The 16,670-nt window shown below is 31.9% G+C and overlaps 1 protein-coding gene across 1 annotated transcript in view; it reads left to right on the top strand.

Annotated features, from left to right (window-relative positions):
- The window catches only part of SEMA3E (semaphorin 3E), a 229,814-nt gene that overhangs the window by 113,976 nt on the left and 99,168 nt on the right, over window positions 1-16,670 (top strand). The gene's annotated exons all lie outside the window — the stretch shown is intronic.

Here is a 16,670-nt window from a genome sequence, read left to right as displayed (position 1 = left end):
GGTTCTGAAATTTTAATACAGTCCCTTGAAAGCCAGAAATATCAGAGTTGTAAAACTTTAATGACATGAATGACTGAGAGAGAATTAAATAATTGGACTCAAAGGACCCTCTATATTATCATTCTGCAAATTATACCACATAGGTAGTCTTGCTCATTAGATTGGCCCCTCTGGAAAACATCAGATTTCAAAGTAAATTCAAAGTTCGTTATTACCTGATCAAAAAAATTTTTGTTCTTTTGGTTTCATCTCTTTAGTCATATAAGTATGATAGGCAATTGTATTAGAAATCAATTGTTATTTTGCCCATGGTAATTTGCCACTAATGATGCACTAAAAATATTTTATTTATTAAGAGAAGTGTGCTAATAAGTGCCTTCCAAAAATTTAATTTACTCTAGATAATTTATTGTCCTAAGAGACCTTATAAGGTGTCATACATACTATGTTGAATCAATAAATATTAAAAACATAAATGAGGTAAAGATAGAACTTTAAATATCGCAATTGACTTTTTAGGAGTTATAACCTCTATTAGTAATCTTGCCTTTGCCAAAGAAAGTACTGTTACCAATCAATTATTTGGTTATATTTTTAATGTTCTTGAATGTCCTCATTATAAAGATTTTAACTATATGAAAGCATTTAATAATTTAGGTAAGCAATATTTGTTTTTATTCTTTATATGGGAGATCGAAATCAGGAGGCTCACTGAAGGCTGGAATTGGTAAGTTCTATAAAAGCAAACTGGGACTTGATAGATTTAAATACCTCAATAACATGTCTATTAATTTATACTATTTTTAATAATGTGAACTGTAACCAAAATGATCATTTCTTGATATTATTTATATAATGATTTTACTTATCATTATTCTTTTTTTTTTTTCTTTCCCTTGTTGCAAAGTAAAAGATGTTGCAGGGAAAGATTTTATGCCTCCCACTTGCCTCTGCTTGCCATTTGCCCACAACTACCACTACCGCATTCACATTCTTTGTTTTCTCTCAAAACACACACGTGCACGTGCGCGCGCACACTTACACACCCCTCTGTTTTAAGGTGATAAATTTTAGCAGTCACTAACCCAGTCACGAATCATAAGGATTCTAAAAAATGCCTCATCACTTTGAAGGGTGTCTGCTAATCAGGGAGGTTAATGCATTTGCTTCTTTCCAGTGGCAGACGCTATCTCTTCTTAGTCATAGCAGGAAAAGAAAATTGACCTCCTGTTCCCAATTTCATATGAAATTTTTTCCCAGATAGGGGCAGTGACCTTGCCAGAAGGATCCAAGTGCATGTAAAATCATATTTGACTTGATGATGGATGGCCAGTTACCTGGGTATAAGCATCTGTTCTGATAAGGTTGGAGCCTGGGGATAGAGCAGCTACATGTTCTGCATTTTACTCTTGCTTCCAGCTGGCCGGAATGATATTTTCAGAAATTCAGTTGATTCTCAAAGGAGATTATGGGCAGTCCATCATAAAATATAGAAAAAGGACCTGGTCTTGAATTTCATAACAGAAGTTAGGTTTTATTCTTCAAACTTGTTCCCCTAATAAGTTGCTTGTCTAGAGCTAATTTTATATTTTGAAGTTTTTCCAATGAGTTCTACAAAAGACATTTTAATTTATACCACAAAAATGTCTTCCAAGTTTTCCATGCTTTTTATTATTTATCATCCATTCTCTTGTTCTCAGCATGTGGAAGGGAGTTCACATTTGCCGAGTTACTTGTTTCCTGAGTAATAAAGTTTTGGCTTAGATGATTACATTATAATTTTAAAGGTTTTGATAAATTTTTTTAGTTCTAATTTTAGTATGACATAATTCATATTTTTTCATTTTCTTAATAACTATATTATACCAGTACGAAGTTAGAATGCATTTGATTTATAGCTCCTCCCTTATATTTGAAGCCTGTCAAAAATTATACAAAAGTAGATCGATCAATAACAGTACATATGTTGTTTTTTATACTCATAGCGATATATTTTTTTAAGCATGAGAACTCAACAAATATAAAATTATATCTTTAGCATTCATTCTTATCTTTCCATACAGCTAGAATTAACTTTGCGGTTCTCATGGTTTGCAAAAATTAACACATTAAAAAGTTCTGGAGAGCATATCTTTTGCACACGTCCAATTTATGTTTTCCCCAATTAGTGATGATATAGCCCATGGTGGGATACAGTTAATGGAGCTGGAAGCAACATTAGTGATGATCTCATCTACTCCTCTCATCCGACAAATGGGGAACTTAATCTCCGGTAAAATGGCATGTTCAGTAGAAAAGTTGGCAATAAAACACAGATGTCTTTATTTATTTTTTAATTTTTTAAAAAATATTTTTTAAGAACATTATCTTCTCTTGCTTATTTGAAGTTAATAGGTATAGGCTTTTATTTCATTTTATTTGCCTTTGCTTTCTGTATTATCTGATCCTTTGGTCCCATTTTTTTTCTCTTTGTTTTGACTAGGTTATGAAACATAAACATGGTTTCCTTGAGAAAGCCCTTAGGATGCAGGAGGCAAATTATGAAAAAAAAAAAAAAACCTGAAGTATATATTCAAAAAATACCTGTCTCCAAGGGTGTCTATTACCATTTATTATAGGTTAATTTTATTTGATAAATGCATGAAATATGGGACACACCTATGACGTACTCCTAAGAGATTTACCTGTGACTAATCTGAGTCCATGAATTCTTCCATTATGGTCAAATAATAAAATAAGCAAAATAATGTCCTAAATCCAGAGGCATCAACTTTCAAATGAGATGTGACCTTAGGAAGTTTTTAACTTTCTCTGTGAACTTCTGTTTCCTAAACTGTAAAATAGGGAGCATTGTGCATCCATTGCTGGAGTGATGTGGAAGGGCAAATGAAATTATGTAAATTAGATATTTCATGCAGTATCTACCATACAAGAGCCTTTCTGTAAAAGTGTTTTTCTCCCTTCATACTTTGCAGAGAAAACATGGGTGGTCTTTTTCAGTACTATTTGCCTTGTGATAGGTTATAAACAACGGAATTTTCTGGGAAGTGAATCAGTGCTTATTGAGGATTGCTGGAAAAGAAAAACAGAATTTGTTCACAGTTTAGTTGCTAAAGCAAATTTTTCTGAAAGTCATCAGTGAATTGTACACACAGCATTGGTTTGTCTCCTCTTTTTAAGTTTCTCCTAGTTTGACACATCTGAAGAGAACTCACCTACCCAGGGGGCCTATTACCTATTAAGAGACATCCAGTTCACATGGCAGCAGCTATGGTAATTGAAGCATGTAATTTAAGAGCAAATGAGCTTTTAGTGGTTGTCTAGCATTTCCAAACCTATCAAATGATTGCAAATAACACACAGCCTCATTTTTGTATTCTGATACACATCTACCAATAGTATTATTGGCATTCTTTTCTTTGTGATTATAATGTCGATGAGTGGATTTAATTTTTATTTAATTAAATGGATATCAAAAGATTATAAAGTTGCCCTTCATTCTGCCCAAATTTGAAATTCAGTTATTATTCTGTCAGTATTGAAACAATGAGGAAAATATGATGTTAATAGAAAAATTACCCAAATTACATAGTAGTCATTACTTTATGGTAATATGTCAGTCTGGAGATTACATATTTTTAAAGGTGCAAACATTTGGTGTGTCAGATTGTCAGATTACAAACTTTTGGTACATCTGGAAGTCATTTTTTTCTGAGAAAGAATGTTTTGTAGGGTTATATCATTTGGGTTGAGAGAAGTTTTATTTTTATAAAGATCAGGCTACAGATCTTTATTAGAGGTCATGGAAGAACACAGAGGCTGCTTAGCTGTGATGCTTTAACACCACGTCAAACCATGCACCTGTTTAGAAATTGGTATCTTTGTTCTTATAAAAAAAAAAAAACTACCAAATTAAATATTGGAAAATTCATAAAAATCTAAGGTATAATAATAGTAGCAAAATGTTGAAAGAATTTTTGCCTATTATTTTGGTACTTAAAATTTTAATTTCAGAGGTGGCCTGGACATAGTTTTGTATATTTTAGATTAAGCTTATAAATAAAATGATGATAAAGAAATGAAGCAAATTTTCTAAGGAAATAAAGACAAATTTTCTCTTCCAAGCTGAGATGGATGTGGTTTGAAAGAAGGAATAAAAAATTATTCCAGTCTATTTTTGGTAAGAAAGCAAGATTTTAAGTTAAAATACAGACTAGCTGTTTACACTGATAGTAAGTATATGTGAAAAACTTCCTATTTTACTTTAAATATATATAACAATCCTAGAGAGCAACTATGTTCATGACAGAATATAATTAAGAAAGGTCTATTTCTATAGGGAAAATTTTTTATTCGATGCCCTAGGTCAATAATTTATCAATGTCAAAGAAAGAAGAAAGAAGCCCTTATATATTGGTCATCAGTTAGATACTATGAATCATTTGATTCTTACAGCAACCCACTAATTAGTCATTATTAACCCCATTTTTACACATGAGGAAGTTGAGATTCAGAATTCATTCATTTTACACATCTTTATCGAGTGTCTACCAAATAGATGGCTAACACTGGTCTAGGTTCTGGGAATACCACAGTGACCAGGATGGAGAAAGTCATTCCTCTTATGGAACTTGTTTCCTGCCAGAGGAGAAAGAAAATACATAAGGAGGGGGGTGGGGGAAGCATTCATATAATGAAGGATATTAAAAGAGAGTGATATATATGAGAGTGCTTAGGTCGAACTTTAGATTCCTGAGACTGGGAAAAATTCACGAAGGGAAGATCTACATGACAGGAGGGGCCTGATCTGTAAAGGTCAGAAGGAGGCTCACATTAGGCAGAAACAAAGAGCCAGGCAAAGCTAAAGCCTGTGCTGCCTGGTCCATGCTCCGGCTCCATGCTCCATGAGCAAGGGAGAAAGTGGAGCAGCATCTGAGTAGGTAGGCCATGGATGGATCGTGACAGACTTTGAGCCAGGATTTTAACCTAAGAACATTAGGAAACAGTTGGAGGGTTTTATGCAGAGGAAGAAACATCATGACCCAACTGATATTTTTAAAGAAAAAGTCACTCTGGTTACTATGAGGTAAAACTATTAAGTATAAGGGGAAATGGTAAAGAGTGGAAGCAGGAAAATAGGAAGCCTTTTTTACTGGTCCAGTTCAGCAAAATTGTAGTGGAGATTTTGAATACAAGTAGTATGGCATTCAGAGAAAGAAGAATCAGGACAAATCCTAGGTTTGGAAAAAGATCCACAGAATCATTTACTGAGAGCAATAGACTGAGAGTTGTTTCATGGGTAGAAATCAAGAGTTTAGTCTTCATTTACTAAATTGAAGGAACCTTTTAATAGACTCTAGAAGAAGATCACAAGTAGACATTTGGCTAAATAATGGATTTGGGGGTCAATTTAAGACATAAAAAAATTGAGATTCATATTATTTTGGAAAACTTCAGATACCAAATATTCAAACCAGTATATAATGAAAAAAAATATTATCCCAGTGTTAGTTAATTTAGTTGTTTGTTGTTATGTGATGGATTATTTCTTAGAGAAAATATAATTTGTTGTAGATCAAAGATCAATAAAGTTGTTAGAGAAAGATACGGAAATTCAACGAGAACATAAAAATTTAGAGGTGGGGAAAATGGGTGAAGGTGTTCAAAAAGTATGACCTTCCAGTTATAAATGTTATGGGATCATAATATACAGTATAATGTCTATAGTCCACAGTAATGTATTTTTGAGAGATGCTAAAAGAATAGATCTTAAAAGTTCTCATTATAAAAAAATAAAACTGTTAAGTGACGGATGTTAATTAAACTTCCTGTTCTAATTATTTTGCAATATAAACATGAATCATTATGTCATATCCCTTAAATGAATACAATGCTATATGCCAATTATATCTCAATAAAACTATAAAAAAATGCATACTATGTATTAGCAAGTTATATTATGCTAACATTAAAATGATAAGATACAAAATAAAAAAATGATACTAAACCTATTTAACTTTTTAGCATAACTAAAATTCAGTTAAACAGAAATTATAAGGAATACATTAGTTTTATAGCAAACATAGAACATTTCTGAGTTAAGATAATAATGAAATATATTTATAATTAAATTAACAACTAATTATACTAATTACAACTATGTATACATTAGCTAATGGTGTTCAAAAATCAAAAAACATCTCACAAATGCATTTTATTGGTAGTGACATATAGATTGAGCGATAGAAGTCAGGATTGTTAAATATGTTGTAGGAAATGAATTATAGAGTACTATCACTCATTTATTTTAAATCATTTCTAAGATAAAATGCCATATACAGTCATAGAATATCTGCATTCTACTATTCTGTAAGTTCTAAATGTTAAATGATAGCGAATCCATTGTGAAATGGCATAATCCAGAAAAACTGGCTTTTACTGTACAGTGGATTCTATTTATAGATGTCTAACATTAAAAAAATAATTAAAAAATAAATGGAATCAAAGCTTTGTTGCCACAACTTCATAGATTATATGAAAATATTTTGAAAGGAAGTTTTTAGACGATGGTCAAACCTATAGCATTCTATTAAAATATTGAGAGTATCTTATAGGACTTTTAGAAATCTGTTTTTTCCCATTCCCCTCCTCTAGAATAAATTTTAAATGACTAACAGTACAGAAAGCATTTTACTAATATTCTTGGCTTCATTAACTCTTACTTTGAATATGTAAACCATCTTGTAAAAATTTGTTACTCAAGCATTCTGGAATTCTCATAAACAAGTATTTAGAAATCACCATAAAGTCAAGCTGAGAGTAGGATTTAAAGGTCACTTTTGAGTGAGTCATTTTTCCCTCCATATGAAAGAAGCTCTCTAATTGGCTAATATTCAGTAATAGCTTGCCCATAAATAAAAATCGACCTCCACAGCAGTGGCCTTGAAAAACTACACATAAAGCACAATATTTTGTAGTAGTGGGTACATTATTAAGAAAATATTATATTACACCTCTTAATATAACTCCTAGTTAATCCATATACAAGGAAGGGTGGTAGATTTGGGAAATTATGGGTGATTGAAAATAATTGTTAATACAAAACCAGATGAGTAAAAATGAATTCAATAGTGAACTTCAAAAATGGAGCCATAGGAAAAGTCTAGAGGAAGTCTGAAGGGGATTGGAATCTGAAGAGTCCAAGTGGAAAACCTGGCTCTGAAGGCAGGGAAGATGCATGAGAGGAGGGAAAAGTCCGGATCAACAGTAGTATCCTTGGGAAGGAAGCATCTCACCAAGTCCTCTGGTCGAAAAACCACTGTCACCACGCCAGCTGTGTCACCTCCACTGTGGGCAAGGCTACACATTTTCTGTTCCCATATAACTCCGCAGTGGAACAGTTTGCCAGGGAGTCTGGTGACACTCAAGTTCAGTTTGTAGGAGACTGTGTATATTCCCTACCCGCTTCTGATTTACAACACTTTTTGTGTGTATATGAACTATTAATTTTCAAACTGGTTAATTATCCCGGATAATCAAAACTTAACTCTATTTGCTATTGCAAAAGTATAACAGATTAAAAATAGCTTTCTAATATGGTTGAAACACAGATTTCTACATTGAAGGGCCTTGCCTCCTCCATCTCTAACCCATGACTTCACATAACATAAAATTTAAAAGTTTGAAAATTTCCTAAATTCAGATATTGTTAAAGCAACTTTAATATTGGGAGAAAATAGGCAACAGATATGAAGAGCTAAGTAACAAAAATTAAAACGAAGTACTCTAAAATATGTGGAAAAATGCTTAATTTTACTCAAAATGAGAAATATAAATTTAATTTGTATTTCCCCAATCAGATCAGAAGAAATCCTAAGCTTTATTTATATACTGTTGTCAAGGCTATGGGGAAACAGTCACTCTCATATGTAGTAGTGGAATTTTAAACTTATATAATTCCTATGAAGGCAAATTGGCTATATATATATACACACACCTAGTAATTCCACTTCTAAAAATGTATTTTGCAAATTTCACATATGTGAATTGACATCTACTCATGTATATACATCGTAGTGCTGTTTATAATGACAAACTTTTGAAAGAATTTAAATGCCGGCCAATAGGTGATTTATAAAATGAAATATAATGCAACTATGCCCTCTCAAAGTTTTGGTGCAGATATATTAAGATATATTCCAAGATATATTAAGTGAAGAAAAACAAAATAAGGAATAACATTTATATTAAGATTCTTTTTGTGCACAAAAAAGGTGAAAGATTATGGTGTATATATATATACACACATATATGTGTGTGTATGTATACACACACACATATGTATTATGTATGTGTATAGATAGATAGATGAGAGAGAGAGAGGGAGAGAGAGAGAGAGAGAGAAAGAGAGAGAGATGCATAAGAAATTCTAGAAGGATACCCAAGAAACTAATAAACAGGGTTATGCCACTGAAGGCAAAGGAGTGAGAACTGTGCAGGAATAGAGAGTCCAGATGTGAGGAAGTTTATCATTATAAACCTTTATATTCTTTTTAGTTAGAAACTTATAACGTATTTTCTTAAATTAAAAAAAAAAAGTGAATGGGCCCAATTTATCAAGTACATAAGTTTGAAAAACCTTACCTCTAAAATTAATTTACAGAAATAAAATGAGGAGTACCAAAATCTAACTTCTGTTATTTTATTTTAATAGAACTGTATTAATCCTTAATATCCCTCTGAAACTCAGATATAGCACCTAATAGAGTGGATGTTAATATTATTAAATTATTCAGCAAATTGAATTACAATTTGTTATCCTAATACTAACTTAAAAAAATAATTTTACCTTCTTATGTAAAATTTGAAGTGTAGCTTTCTTCCATTTAATGCTTCAGGCTCTACCTCTATAATGTACCTTGCTTTGCTACTAGTACTTTCCGCACCTGCTTATAAAAAAAAATAGTCTTCAAACCACCTTTCACTCAGCTTTTGCACCCTTTTGGCCTTTATGCACAACAAAACCAATTGGTATTTTTAAAATAAATCTGAGCATATAATTGTTCTTAAAATCTTTGCAGGCCCTGTGATTATTTTTTAGAATAACATGATATAGTTTACAAGGCTCTAAAGAATGTTGAATGGATGACACACTGTGATTCCAGTTCAGCGTAACCCCAGGCAAGCAGGTTCAGTTCAGGAAGATATTCACATAGAACTTACTTCTTTGGCCTCCAATTAAATAGAATATAATCATATTTAAACAATTAGGAGGCAGTCAAAAGCAAATTGATAAATCATTTACTTTTAGGTAGTAGCATTTTATATTCTATGGTTTTCAGTTCAATAATTTAAATACATGCACACATATATAGTATATGGATAGACAATGACACTCTGTAACCTTGTACTATGGTGACCTGTGTTCATAGAGGAGTTCAGAGACATTTAAGCCAGAATATCATGTATAATACTGACTAATAATTTATATAAGATAGGAACACAAATAATCTTAAAATTCTGACACCATTTTGTTTTCCTTGATGGAGGAAATAAAAGGCAATTTAATGTCTAAGCTATTTATAGGTCCATTTGAACTCTGTTTGCTTTTGTTGGAGTGGTGTGTGATGAAAACTTGGAGCACTGCAATGACAATGCCTGTTGTGGACCTTTGACTTATAAGAAAGAAAGAATCTAAGTTTAGAGAACGCATGAAAGGCCAGCTACAGTCCATTGTGAGAAAGACCAATTAGCAAACCATTGCACTATCCACTGTTTACCCTTTAAAAAGTTAATTGCTATTTCTTTACCACTCTGCTTCAACATTATTACAAATCATTAGCGATCTTTGATCAGATCTGTCAAAATCATAAAACCATGTTGTAAGAAACCTCTTCTTTTCGAACTGTCAAGAAATTGAAGAAACATTTTCATGGTTATTTCTATATCTCATTTTCATTAACAATGCTTACTATGTGTGCAATTCAGTGATTTATTGTTGACTTAATTTTAAGAGATGCATTGAATCAAATAATTTATTCAAAAATAATGAAAAGTTTAAAGTTGGGAAGTTGCTAATTTGCAAGTGACAGTGGAAGAAGTGTACATTCAAGAAGAAAACAGCCCTCCCCTGGAAAATCTTTTTTTTTTGGTTTGAGAACTGAAAAAGTGCACTTCCTCTACCCCCATCTTAAACATTGATGTGTGAAATTTAAATATATTTTGACAAAATGAAGAGAACTGTCTCTGTAATATATTGATCTCAATGAATTTTAAAACTATATTTCCCTTGCAGGTTAAGGAGAAAGGCCATGAGAGGAAATGACTAAATCCTCTGTATATCTTCATTGACAGCTGATAATTAGCATGCAGCTTAGCAATAATAATTAGTTCTCTCTCGAGAAAATTTCCGGATGAACTCTGAGATGGTGCATCTCAGTTTAGTCTCGTTTCTTTGTCCACTCTCTCCTCCAAGTAATTCATGTTATTTTTAGAGTAGGAAGAACTGAAGATGAGCTCCCTCCTTTAAACTGAGTCAGCGCTGTCCATTATTTGCACTGTGTTTTCTGGAGATTACCTGTGATTAGAGTTTCTTTTGTCCCCCTTTTCCTGTTATGTTTTCTGATTCTTTCATGTAGGCAGTTTGAAACAGTGCGAAAGGATAAAGAAGTTAGCCATTGCTTGGTAAATATGCCAAGTCCATAGACTATAATTTGGAGCTAAGATCACTAATAATATTACTTAAAGTGTTGACTCTAAAACTAAAAAGAGACAAAAAATGAGGAAAGTTTCCTGCTTAAGTTTTATTTGCTTTAGTATACATCAAAAAAAAAAAAACTTTCCATTTGAAACTCTATGAAAATTAAGTTAAAATTTTCCAATTTTTTCAAAAGATGCATGAAACTGAAAATATCACAGATTAAGTCAAAGCAAATGAAAAATTCTGTAGTTATTTGAGGTAGTTTATAAATATGATTAAAGGTAATTAAAATTAAAAATTTATATTAACTTGAATTTTTCTGTTGATATTACTGATGTTGAATTACTCTGAGTTATATCAAGCCCAAATATTGACTATCGGGAAAACCTTCTATTTTATCTTGTTACTTATATCAGACTCTGCAAAAATGCATTTTATTTCAGACACATCATCTTTTAATAAACTAGGCTTTTCTTTATTGCTTTTGTAGAGAGTTTTATATGTAACAGGTTATGGAGTTATCATTGCTAAGGAATGAGCTTTTAATAAATCAAACAATCTTTTTGCTCTTTGACTCTTGGGATCAGAACTGGGGATGACAAAATGGTGTGAGTTCACAGGCACCCCATTTCACATGTATTGGTAATAGCAAAGCTCTTCAGTTAACTTCTCATTAAATTTTGGTATTATTAAATGAGATAATAAGCACTAAACACTTCAACAGTATGTGACACAAAGCTGCTCAATAAAAATATTAATTGTTATTACCAATTTGAGAGTAAGGGCTCTGATGAACAATATTAGGATGTAGAAGAAATTTGGTTCATAAAACAAGAGGCATTTCCCCATTCCACTCCTTTTTATTTATTAGACATATTTTTAATGAAATAATACAAATTTGCTGAAAAACATTTTGATAAAATAGAAATGTAACACTGACCTCTAGAAGAGTCCTAACAGCAATATCCTGAACCTCATTTTCACTGGTTATTATAATTTTTTAAAATGTTTCACATTTATTTCTTTGTGTACTTAACAAAGTGAATTCTTTTTATGTGTATTAGTTTTTGTCTTCTGTAATTACATGTCTATTTACAGAACAGAGGTGATAGCTTTTCTTTTCTTTAAAATATTTTTTTCCAACATACTAAAGGAAATAATTTGTTTTCATATCTATCCTATAAATAAGTAGTTTTTTCTCAATTTTACCTAATAATTATGTTTCCACTTGTTTTAAACATTGGCATTTCATGGTTTATAAAACTTTACTTTTTATCTTATTAATTGCTTTTACGTTTACAATGCTCTTTTTACAAATAAAGTGTGCTTTAATTCCTATAAATTTCATAAGGATGATATAAATGAATGTCTCCCCATCCCAAAAGAAAACAGAAGTTAAAGTATTCTTCTCTATGTAGACAGTTAGGTTTATTCTCCAAAAGTGAATGACTTTAACAAGTTAGTTATTATCAGGAAGGATGGCTCAAGGCCAACTAATGAAAAACTCAAATTTTCATTTTTGGCAGATGTTCTTCAACAGTTAATACTATTATATGGAACATCTGTAAACAGCAAGTCAACTTATCAGCCTACTGGAAATACAGATTGTAATGAATTTGTTATTATGAATTTACTCATCAGTAAAGACAGACTGGATAGGTTTGCCTGTGTGATAGATACATGATTTATGGTAACAGTTCTGACCCTATATAATTATAGGGACCACACTATTTACTACATGACTTCCACATTTAACCATGGATGAATAATTAATAGTAAAGCATACAATTTAGAGAAAAACAGCAGTCTATGAATTGTGAATACTGGCTAACCCAATTATGCTCTTTTCCCTGAAAATTTTGAAATGAAAGATATAAATGTCATACAGTGGTAGACTGGAAGCTGGAAGGTCATACAGTTGGGGCTAATGTAAGCAAACTAATCAATAAACCCTCAGAATCAGTATAATGAAGCAGTGGCATTAATAGAAACAAAAAACAAAGATGAACCATCTCCTGAGTTAAATTACTTTGAGCTTCTGCTGGTTTTACAGTTACTATTAGGCCTGGTTTTCTGTTCTTAGATTTACATTACTTTGATTTAATTAACCTCTATTCATTAAAATCATTAATGTCCTAACTCATATGGCCACCCATGGCCATAAAGTCACTTTTGGTAAATTGCTCTTTGATATAAATTTAGTTGGTTTGTATTGAGGATGTAATTATAACCAGAGGTATGGCACTAGATACCTTATATTTTATTGATTTTTTTTAGTGATGTTATATATGTACACACAGACACACACACACACACAGACACACACACACACACACACACACACACACACACACACACGCACACACAGTGAGGAGTGAGTCATGCAATTAGGGAGCCCGAGAAGTCCCACCCCACAATCTATTATCTGCAATGGAGAAAGCCAGGAAATCTGATATTACAGCTCAGTCTTGAGTCTGAATACCTCAGAACCAGGAAGCTGATGATGTAGATTTCAGTCTGAGGGTAGGAGAAATCTAATGTCTCAGCTCAGGCAAGATAAAGGAGTGAATTTTTCCTTTCTTCAACTTGTTCTACCTAGACCCTCAACACACTGGATGATGCTCACTTATATTGTAGAAGGTAATCTTCTTTAGTGAATCCAGCAATTCAAATGTTAATCTGTCATCTAGAGATGCCCTTCCAGACATACCCAAAAATAATGTTTAGTCAAATATCTGAGCAACCTAGATTCTATCAAGTTGACATATAAAATTAACTGTCACACCAGACAATGTTCCTTAGCAACTGACATTTTTTCTCTTGTATTATAGTGACTTTAAGTTTTAGGAAGCCTGGGGTTGGTTTTAGTATTCACTTTAACTCTATGGAATATTAGAGAAGAGCTTCAGTTAATAAATTTTATTCCAGTCTTTTCATCTTATTCTCTTTTTTGTCCCTTTATCTTAACAACCCTAGCAATATGTTTATTTGCTTAATTGAATATATTTGCATAAGTCATTTCAGATCCTTTGGGAGAAGAGGCGAATTAAATAAATAAATAAAGTGTTCCTTTTATAGAATGCCTGTATTGTGTCCAGTATTTCAGATATATGTCCAAAGCACAGATATTTACCCATAAAGGATACTTTTAACCCTTTCAGACTTAAATTCAGGATGTTAGAGAATCAGAGACAGGAAGGACAGTTTGGACCTTAGAGAAAATTAATTATCACAATCATGTTTTATGCCTGTGAAAATGTAGAAGAAGAATACAAATGATTACATTGATATATTTTGGTTGGTATCTTAATTCTGAAATAATATATTTACTGACAATAATATATTTACTGAACTTAGGAATCTGTCATTAGCACTATTTTGTTGCAGTATGATAGTCAAAGTGGAGAGTTGCACAAGAATTCAGAGTATTTCTTTCATATTGTAAAAATGTTTAAAGAAAAGTCTAATCTAATCATTGGGTCTTATAAGTTTAAACAATGACTAGGAATTAGTCTGGGAAGTGTTTTCACAAGTGAAATAAAATTTCTTGACTTATTGTGTAAAGTATATATATAAAATATTTAATTTTATGTATCCAAATTTACCTTGGTAGCAATTTCATCTGAGACAATGTGAATAAACCAAAATAAGCAAGGTTCAATATTTTTTATAGCTTAATAAATACATTCTCTGACCTTATATAATTTAAATATAGGAGAAATCATAAATGAATATTTTAACTACCACCCTTTAGGCTTGTTCATTGATAATTCCTGCCATTTGGTAATCCTCCAAAAACACAGGTTCAGCACTATACTTCAAAAGACTGTAAAATATCTGTGTGTTGAATTATTTATTTTTACTGTGTTTTATCACCTCCATTTTGGAAATGCAATTTAGTCAAACGATTAAGAATTTTGAATGAGGGAACCAATCTAAAGAGGTTAACTGATTGTTCAAGGTTCCTCAGGTAATTAATGGCAAAGTCAAGACTAGAATCTAGTTTTCCAGATTCTCAGTCTAAAGGACTTTCTTTTATAATACACACATTTGTTGTACTTTGATTGCCTTGTTTTGGGGGGCAGTTAGAGAGGGGGTTGAGGTTTGTGTTATGTGTGGTAATTTGAGTAATTTTTTCATTGTTATAGTATATATCTGTAAGATAGTCGTTTAATCTCCAGGCACCTGAGTTTCTCTACCAATAAAATAAAGGATAATGGTTATTTAAACTGTTATACTGTAGATGTTAACTATTTTGTAAAAAGAAAAAAAAAAAAGAATGTAAAGGCCATAAGAAGTGAACATTTAAAAAAATTGCATTTGTTGAATGCACAAGTCAGTTTTTTCCCTTTGCATTTCCAAACTATGTCTCCATGGGAACATGAGTGCATTTTTGTGATCTCCTGGGATAGATTTGGCTATAGAGATGGAAAGATGGGTCAGAATAACAGTTAATATATCAGAATATAATAAGATTGATGAGTCAGTAATTAGTTTCTATTATTACTTAGTGATGAAGAAATAGGAACTACCCCATTCAGACTGTAAGAATTATAGTAAGTGTAGCAGAAATCAGCAAGTGATTAAAACAAGTAGAAATTGATGTCTTTCTCTCCATATGTACACAAAGGTAATGAGGTCCTAGTGACCTCACCGGGAAACGAGTAAATTCATTCCTAAATGGGACTCATCCATGTAGTGCCTCCTTTATTTGTTGGGCTTTCCCTTATTCCTGTTCAGACTTTTTAATATTGGCATGAACTGCTCCATCGTAGCAATATTCGAGGGCAGGACCCTTGCATTTTATTACTTTTATGACTTTCTGTGTTTTCCAGCACTTATTTCCTAAGCGCTGCACCTTAGCATGTTTGGTAACTCTAGAGTTTAGAGACATGTTAATTCTAGATAATGAGTAGCCTTTCTTTGATTGGGTGCATTGTTTTAGATAATGATTTCACTGTGCAGAAAACTTGGGGAATTTTAGCAACCTATTGAAATAACAGGAAATTTTTCTGGAAAAGAATCCACTCAGCAGCTATGCTGTAAAACAATAAGTGATTGTATGTGTGGGGCGGAGAGAGAAACTGAGAGAGAGAAAGAGAGAGAGAGAGAGAGAGAGAGAGAGAGAGAGAGAGAGAGAGAGAGAGAGAGAGAGAAGAGAGAAGGTGTAATAGCAGTGGATAGCTTGGATCTATACTTGTGTTATGGGATTAGATCCCTAAAATGAGTATGTCTTGCAATTTGTGAATGCCTAGTAAGGTAGGAAAACAATATAATTCTACTTTTACAAATTTGTCTCTCAGGAATCAAAAACATCTAATTTCTCAAATTTCTATTTTCTTCTTCTCCAAATAATGCACCATACTCTTTCCATATCTTCTTCAAAACCTGTTCCCAGTTTCTTTATTTAGATGAATAGTCAAATGACTCATTTTCATGAGTTTTACCAGTTTCAAGTTAAAATATTCTTTGTGTGTTGGTGTCCATCTGAATTAAATGGACAGACTTTGGGAATATTTATTTTGAATTTGGAATTTTTGTTGCACATAGAGAAGTGAATATAAAAGTCATAATACAGTAACTTTTCCACATAGCTTTTTATTTTAAAGATTGCGAAGGATAATTCTTTCTGTATTTAAAAACATAGACTATTTACCTTACATTTTAAGTTGAATTGGTCTTTAGATTCATACACATAATAAATTTTAATTTGTGCACATTAAAATTTATTCCCAGTACACTCTATTTTTTTACATGATGCACAAAATTTTTAAAAATTTTTTTTGTTTTGAGACATAGTTGATAAATAACATTATATTAGTTTAAAATAGACTACATATGATTTAATATATGTGTATATTGCAAAATGACTCTCACAAGAAGTTTAGTTAGCATCTATCACCTCACATAGGTAGAATTTCTTTTCTTGTAATGAAAACTTTTAAGATCTTTCCTCTTATCAACGTGCAAA

Source organism: Rousettus aegyptiacus, unplaced genomic scaffold, assembly GCF_014176215.1.
Source record: "Rousettus aegyptiacus isolate mRouAeg1 unplaced genomic scaffold, mRouAeg1.p scaffold_m13_p_13, whole genome shotgun sequence".
Lineage (NCBI taxonomy): Eukaryota > Metazoa > Chordata > Mammalia > Chiroptera > Pteropodidae > Rousettus > Rousettus aegyptiacus.
Note: the sequence above shows the minus strand (reverse complement) of the source record. Positions and strands in the feature narration are given on the sequence as shown.